The sequence below is a fragment of the Grammomys surdaster genome, unplaced genomic scaffold, assembly GCF_004785775.1.
Source record: "Grammomys surdaster isolate TR1022 unplaced genomic scaffold, NIH_TR_1.0 751, whole genome shotgun sequence".
NCBI lineage: Eukaryota > Metazoa > Chordata > Mammalia > Rodentia > Muridae > Grammomys > Grammomys surdaster.
The window spans coordinates 342,636-350,920 of NW_021605170.1; the positions used below are offsets into that span (position 1 = coordinate 342,636).

Consider the following 8,285-nt stretch of genomic DNA (forward strand, 5'->3'; position numbering starts at 1 on the left):
AGAGAGAGAGAAAGAAAGAAAGAAAGAAAGAAAGAAAGAAAGAAAGAAAGAAAGAAAGAAAGAAAGAAAGAAAGAAACAAACCCGCTGGGAGCTCATATAGCAGACTAGCCTCAGGCAGCATGGCATCCGTGGCAGCAGGGCTGAGTGACCTGTCTTTAGCTCCAAGAAGAAAACATCTGTCTTATCCCTTCCTAGAGCCTGGCATACAGCTGACCTCTGCCCCCAGCTCAGGAATACTCATCCCAGATATTCGGTTTCATATGTCTTGAGACAGTCTTTGCCTGTATGTTTCCCATTGGCCAGTGCACAGGTGGACATCCCTCAGCAGCAAGGGCCAGGGTATTTTGAACTTGTAAATCCAGCCTACCTGGGCTAATAGCAGATAGGGTGGGACAAAGCCTTCATGCTTGGAGCCAGAACCTGTTGGAGGACCTGAGATTCTCCTACCTCTGGACTGATCTCTCACAAGGATATGACCCACAGAAATGTTCCTGGACCCCTTTTCATCTGTACCTGCTCTAGCTTGGAAACATCCTCCAAAGTTTGTGGCTAGTTTGGAGGGAAGTGTGTGGATCCTGGGGCTTCACATATGCCAGTGCTGTGGTGCCGGCAGAGTAAGTTCACCACAGGAGGAACTCAGCCTCTCCTTTGCCCCTCTTACCTCACATCCTGTAAAAACACAACACGGAGCCCTCACCAGATGAATTTCCTTTCTACATTCCAAGGACTGCTAGAATAAACTGAAAAAGATAGGCTAATTTTGAGAAAGACACAAATGTACTCTAACTCTTGAGTGAATGAATGCGTGAGTGGCTGAATGGGCAGGTTTGAGTCACACTTGCTGGTGGAAAGGGTGGATGAGGACAAGAAAGTCCTGCCTGTGGATCCTCCAAGGTTCCTGGAGGGACTGTAGAGACAGGTGGGTGCTGTTCTACATCTACCCAGGAGGGTGCCCCCAATAGGGGCAGGACCCAAGCAATCCACTCCAGGGTTATGGGCCACAAGCATCTCTGTGAGGCAGCATGGAAAGAGGATGAAGACAAGGAAACAACAGAAAGGGGAAAGACCCCTCTCCCTGCCATCTGTCTGAAATCCTTACAGGATGAAAATCAAGGATTCCAGTACAATTGACAAAATTTTCTGTGAAGTTTGCCTACATAAAGACAATGTTCTTTTTACTTTGTTTTTCTTTTTGTTTTTTTTACTTTGTTTTTAATGTTTCATGTGTATGAGTGTTTTGCCTGCATGTACATGTGTAGGGCATCAGACCCACTGGAACTGGAGTTGCAGATGGTTGTAAGCTGCTATTGTGAGTGCCAGAAACTGAACCTGGATCATTTGTAAGAACAGCAAGTTCTTTTACCTGCTGAGACATCTCTCTAGCCCTAATAATCCTTTTATACAGAGATATTTCAAACAAGAATATTAATAGTAACAAAGCACCCAAGAGCGGTGGTATATCCCTTTAATTCTCAGAACTTGGGAGTAGAAGCTGGTAGGGCAGGGAACCCTTGGGGGTCTGAGGCATGCTAAGATTCCTTATTCCCTTAGATTCTCTTAAGTTTGAGGACAGCCAGGTCTACATGGATACTTCTAGGCCAATTAAAGCTACATAGGGAGACCCTGTCTCATTTCAAATGATAATGAGGGATCTGTGACTATTAAGATGGCTCAGTGGTTAATAGCAATTGCTGCTCTTGCAGAGGACTTGGGTTCAGTTCCTAGCACTTAAATGCCTAAATGGGGCAGCTCACAACCATCTATACTTCAGTTTCAGGAGACCTACTGCCTTCATCTGGCCTCCAGGGTATACATACGGACAAGTAGACACATATACATACACATAAATTATAATAATAAAATTACAATTGTAATAACCATGCTTAAGGCTTAAGCATATAGTATGTAACATTAATCCTTTCTGAGATATAAACTTGCAGGTTGTTTTTGGAAATCTCCCAAACAAAACTATAAACTTTGTTAATAAAAACAATTCCCTGAGCTACTCGTGTCACTTACGCTTTTACTTTATTAGCTATATCACATCCAGTGCACCCAGGAACTTCCATATGGTCTCATTTACAAAAAAGAAAAGATCTTAGCCACCCCTAAAGATAACTTCAGAAGCCATCAAAATCATCTATCTATATAGAAATTATAAACACTTGAACGTGCCTTTCTTCTAAGAAGTTCACATGTACACTTAGGCGTATATTCTTTGCCTCAGTATCTTTCTATTAATCCTAGTTACTAGAAAGTCAGTCTATGTTAAAATCTCATAACAAACTCCATAGGTTGGGGATCTAGTTCAGTTTGTAGAGTGATTACCTCACCAAGGTTAATCTCTAATGCTGAAAAGTATTCCTCCAACTAGGCTTCATATTGAAATTCTTTTCTGTGGCATCAGTGGTATGCTGAGATAGCCACCAGCTGGCTTTATGGGAAGAGGGAAAAGTAAGGAAACACAGGATGGTACTGTTCCCTGGCTTCTGCACTATAGCTCTCTCACCTGGCTAACTTAAAGTTGCTAAGTTGATGTGGTTGAACACTGGACACCCTCCCTTTATTGGGGAAGGCATCTTCTGCATTTGTCCAACCAAGCTGTTCTGTCATACCTCCCATTCATCTCTACTTTGACTTGGCCACACCCCAAATACAATACAACAGAACCTGGATCCAGAAACTGATGCCTCTACCCATGGACATGAGGACCAACAGTCAGGAGAAGATCTATGCCCATAGGCATCTGTTTATAGCCAGCCCTGAGCCAGAGCACCAGTATCTGCACGCAGCAAGCTGTGGAGGGTCCTGCTGCAGCAGAGCCAAAATAGCTCCTCCCTCTGCTTCTCTGCTATGTGACAGTCCAGAAATACTCACATGTGACATGACCTCAATCTGTGTGTTACCTGAGAAGAAGCAGAAGGAAGTACAAGCCTTCTAAAAAGGCTTAGCTAACCCCTCCTACCCTGCCCTCCATCTGCATCTTTATGGGGCTGGCCTGAAGCACCAGAACTGGAGGGCTCCATCACCCACTGCAGACTTCTTCCAAGGTCAGTAGACCAACCCACATCCTGTGGTATGTGACAGTCACGGGGTATGGCCTGAAGTATCCTAGCTATAATGGATGAGACCTCAGCAGGGAACAAGGAACCTTAGCATGCCTCAGACCCTTCAGGCTTCCCTGCCCTACCAGCATGTGTCCATGTCTCTCTCTCGATCCTGATTTAGCTCGGGATCTTCCTGGGACTGGAGTTCAGGTCTCAAGGAGCAGAAAGGGAGTGAGATGTGGTACACGTCATACTAAAGTATGCTATCTGTTCCAGGCCTCCATGGCATTAGAAAACTTGGGGCAGTCTAGATCCATCCAGCTCTAGTTTCCCACACTGACATCTTCAGGCAACACTCAGCCATATCTCTAAGCTTGAATGGTTTAGGGGCAGAAGTAGCTCTTGTGTAAACTGTATGTGTACTCTCTGCTCACAGGTTGAGCTGAGAGTTCAGGGTTGGAAAGGGAAGGTCAAGCTTCTTAGAGGGTGTAAGGAGACCTATAGAGCCATGTCCTTGGAGGCCTCTAGTATGCAGCTTAAAGCTTCTCAGGAAAGTGGAAGAAGTAATAACTGGTGTTGAGTGCCAGGGTACTGAGGCCACACACTGGCAGAGGGACTTGAGATGCTTCAGGACACCAGTCAGCTAGAGGTCCTTCTGTCTGTTGACTGGGTTCTCCCTGAGTCTGGAGAGGAGCCACAAGCTTCCCCGACTAGGCTCTGGGTCTGAGCAAGGTTGAATTCAGCTACCATGCTCCTTAATGCTAGACGGTTTCAGAAGTATATGATTTGGTAATAGTAGAACCCAGCATAGGATTGCTGGCAAGAGGCCACCAGTGAGGGCAGCATTCCTACTTCTGATCCTAGGATCTCAGAGGACAAATTCCCAGACATAGACATCTAGCCATCTAGGGCCCAGAGGCAGGATTTTGTTACCCAGCCACTGGTTTGGCAGCAGTAGCAGGAGGCCCATGGAAATCACTGAGGCAGAAGAGATCTCTCTACCTGAAATCCCCTCCACCCATAGCCCTACCTGCTGCCCAGCTCAGATGAACAACTGCAATTCTCCATCTTGTCTCTCATGTGTTGCTCTTTTAAATAATTACAGGACCCAGCAGGAAATATATTCATACCCTCCCCAGGTCTGCATTATTCAGGGCACTGAATTATTAACTTTGTTTGAAGTTCCTGGACCAGTGCTTTGAAGTTGACAAAGATAACCCCCATAGTCTCCTGCTGCTAGGCTCCACACCAGAATGGAAGATGATTCCAAGAACCCTAAAAGTTCTTCTGGAATCCTTTCTGGGCCCAGAACATGGAGGGCGCCTGCCTCTCAGGACCTACCTGGGCAGATAGGTAGCCTCCTTAGAGGGGATTCTGTAGAGGTTTCCAGTGAGAACAGAGTGGGGCTACAGCAGGGCAGCCGATCCTTCCCATCTCCTCGAGCAACCTACATTCCAGAGAAATCAAAGCGGAGGGTGTTCTGTACCCTCAAGAGTCTGTACAAACATACCCAGACCAAGTTCTCAGCACAAAGATTTATTACTCTGGAGAGATGGGGGGGGTATGAGGTGGGCTTCCTCTGGGTAGGACAAAGAGGTGTTTCTGTAGGAATTGTTTTTAAGGGGACAAAAGAAAAGTGCATTAGGATGAGTTGGTAAGACCAAATTGGCCTTGTTAGCCAAAATATGAATGTTGATTGCTGGACCTTGGAGTTTTAGTCAGGCATAAGGAAGTGGCCAAATAAGGGAATAGACCTTGAGAGCTAGCTAAGGAATGTAATCTAACAGTTCAGCAGGAGAAGAGGAAAGGTCAAGGCCTGCCAGTGCCGTGTTAGCAAAGGTCAGGCCTGTTAGACAACCCTTCAGAGGGGTTTTCTGTCAACCTTAAGAGACACTCTCAGATCTCACATTCTGTGCTTTCTAGTAATGGAGCCTCTGAAGCACCTGTAAAGGGAACAGGTAAGCAAGGTGTCCTTCCTCTGTCCCAGGCCTCTTAGCCAGTTTTTATCTGTAAACAAATGCATATGGTATCCAGGCTGACCTCTTGGTGGGAATCTGCTCCCTCTAGCTCTTAGCTCCTCCATGATGACTATATCACTTGGCCTTTGATCCCTTTCCAATTTCCTATCACTGTCTGCCTCCTATATGTCCTAATATACAAGTCCTCTGGATCCTGGAACTCTCACTTCCTGGATCTTCAACAAACTAGTCTTTTCCACCAGGTTCTTGGGATCCTTTGTACAGCTAGAGGTCTGTAGACTGAACTGGGATCATCTGTAAGAGCAGCAAGCTCTCTTACCTACTAAGCTGTCTCTTCAGCCCCAGTATTCCTTTTATAGAGAGATATCTCAAACAAGAATATTAAAATAGTAATGAAGCTATCAGGAATGGTAGTACATCCCTTTAATTCTGACAGCTGGGAGGTAGAAACAGAAGAATCTCTGCTGAGTATGTGATCTCTGTGAGTTTGAGGCCAACCAGAACAACTTGCTCTCAGACCACTTTGTCTGCTCCAGGTATAGCCAGATGGCTGGTCATTTAGGCAGAGGGTTTTTGTCATATTGCCTCTTTGTATCATAGGTTCAGGGGTTTAGGTAGCTTGTAACAGCCAGCCTTAGCTATGGTCCACACCCCAGCTTGGCAGGCAGTTATGGAGCCTTCTCCCTAGGGTAGCACTGCCCCCAAAAGATTTCTCAAGCCCAAGCAGCTACCACCTCCCAGGATTCTGTCACTCAAACTTGAGACTGTCACTATTCTTGCATGTTTCCCTCAGCAGAGTCTGGGAATGGCTTTGTACTATACCCTCAGGACTTGAGAGGTGATGACAGGAGTGTAAAGGTCAAATATAAAGATCATTGCTGGCTATATATCAAAGCCATCCTGCAACACATGAGAACCTCTTTGAAAACAACAGCCAAAAAATAAAAACCAAAACAACACATATACAAAATTAAACTAGGGTACTGGAAAGATGATTCAGTAGTTGAGATCACTGGCTGCACTTTCAGAGGACCCACGTTTGATTTCCAGTCTCCACATGGTAACTCACAACTATCAGCAATTCCAGTCCCAGGGGATTGATGCTATGGGCACCAGAAGTACATGTGGTGCTCAGACATGCAGACAAAACACCCACACAGGAAAAAAAATCCTAGGACAAAGAGAGATACATAGAGACATAAAGTTAAGAACAGCAGATATAGGGATGATAGAGACACAAAAGAAGACACAGGAAGACAGAGACAGCCAGAGAGAAACAGAGGAAGTAGAAAGGGAAGTCCACCAGCCCTAGGGTCCTTTGCAGCTAATAATCTCAGCTGGGCTCAGGACTATGTATGGGGCTAGTGAATGGCCTGTTTTGTCTCAGGGGGTCAACCCCGGGTCTTCTATGGGATTGTTGCCAGAAGGTCAGGTCCATGTCTTGGAGTGGTGAAGAGAAGAAAAGCCAGTGAGAAGTAATGAGTCTGTCTTGCTATGGCTCTTGATTTTGCTAGCTACCATATATTCCGAAAACACAGAATGAGCCAGACTGGGCACATCTGTGTACAGGTGACCCCATTCCACAGGACATCAGTCCTGGACCTGAACAAGGCTTGGGACATCAACCAACCTTACTAGGCATGTGATGGGTGAACTGAGATGGACAGATGGACAGTGCCAGTAAGAAGGGCACTGGGAGACTTAGATCTTCTGTGTCCAGTGTGAGTCATGCACATCTTCCTGAATGATCCCCTCCTCCTAGGCATAGCCTAGGTGCAGTGCAGGCGCTTCTCCAGTGAAATCAGACAGTATCCCTAACTCCAAGGCTCCAGGCTAAAGTCGGGGCTAGAAGGTGTGGGGCTTGACACTTTCTCTTCCTGTCTCCACTCCAGCTACCTTCCTGGTCTCTTCTGCTCTGAATCTACCAGGTCAGAGGAACAAAAACTGATAAAAGCAAGTCCGGGATGCACACCTCCACCTCCACCTCCACCCCCAACCCCACCTCGAATTCAAGCCACCAAGAACCCTGAGGCAACTTTGGGATGTTGGTGAAGGAGAAATACTCATTAGGCAAGAAGTCTTACTGAATTGGGTGAAGGTCAAGAACAACCTAATCCTGAAGAATGACTCAGCCAGGAGGAACAGTAACAGTTAATGCAATGGCCATCAGCACTAGACCCTACAGGGTCAGGAATTACCCCCTGGCTAGCCAGAATCAAAAACAGCTTAGGTGTTCCCATATGCTCTGGCTTCTGCGGAGCTGATTGCCTCACAGAACCCCCACCCCCCAAGGTAAGTGCAGGGATGCCAGGCCAACCTTGTGGCCACGGGGTTCTTCTGCAGTGCAGTGGCAGCAGAGTTGAAATCCTGGTGCCGGTGCAGGGGAAGGGGCGGCCTAGAGGCGGGGCTCTGGCTGTCTCCAAGGAGCTCCTGCCCAGCCACGTCCGCGGTGACCTTCAGGCGTCCCTGACTGGCTGGGGTTTCTATCCCAACAAAGCTATATTTGGCGTCTCTGCACACCGGAGAAGCTTGGATGTGTATCTTGCTCGATCGGGGGTTTCGGGCTGTGCACCCCTCCTCCCGCCATGTCAGCAAAGGAGCAAAGCAACCCGGCCAGGAGCAAACGTGGTGGGTAGATTAGGGATGGCGACCCCAACTCTGCGTTCGACTTGCGTTTCAGGAGGGCGCTTCAGGAGGACTTCAGGAGGCTCTCCAAGCCGATGTGGATGGAGAGAGTGGCCCAGGCCAAGGAGGGCCCCCTAATGCAGCTGTCGCGCGCGCCAGACCAGGATCTGGGAATCGGGGGCGCGGCTGCCCCCCCACCTCCGCCGAGCCCCGCCCTCCTCGTCATGCGGGACGCGGGCGGGGGCGCCTCTGAGTGACGCGCCCTCCTCGCGGTGTCCTTCAGCCGCCGCAGCAGCACAGAGCGCCACATGGACCCCGCCGGCCTGAGAGCGCGCTGCTGTTGATCGTCCACCTTGGAAGGTAACCGGCGCCCTAGCAGCCAGTCCGACCTTAACCGGCTCCCTCTTTCCCCTTCCCAGCCCAGTCTTCCTCCCGACTCCTGGACTTCCCTTCCCGGATCTCTGCTTTCGAGCCATGGGTCCTCTACCCATATCCTAGGCTCCCCTACTCTTGTTCCTTGCCTTTCAGACCCAAGGTTGCTCGGCCTGGAAGGCGCTGTCCATCGCGAGGTGCTGAAGCGGCCCTTGATTCCCTTTCCCATCGGCGTTTTTTTTTCTGTCTTTCTGTCTTTCT

The 8,285-nt window shown here is 48.1% G+C and overlaps 1 protein-coding gene across 1 annotated transcript in view; it reads left to right on the plus strand.

Moving 5' to 3' along the window:
• Positions 1 to 7,873: 7,873 nt before the first annotated feature.
• Cplx1 (complexin 1) overlaps positions 7,874 to 8,285 on the plus strand; it is a 32,142-nt gene continuing 31,730 nt past the window's right edge. The window contains exon 1 of the mRNA XM_028782430.1: positions 7,874 to 8,012. The gene's annotated coding sequence lies outside the window, so the exon portion shown is untranslated. The remainder of the gene's footprint in view (positions 8,013 to 8,285) is intronic.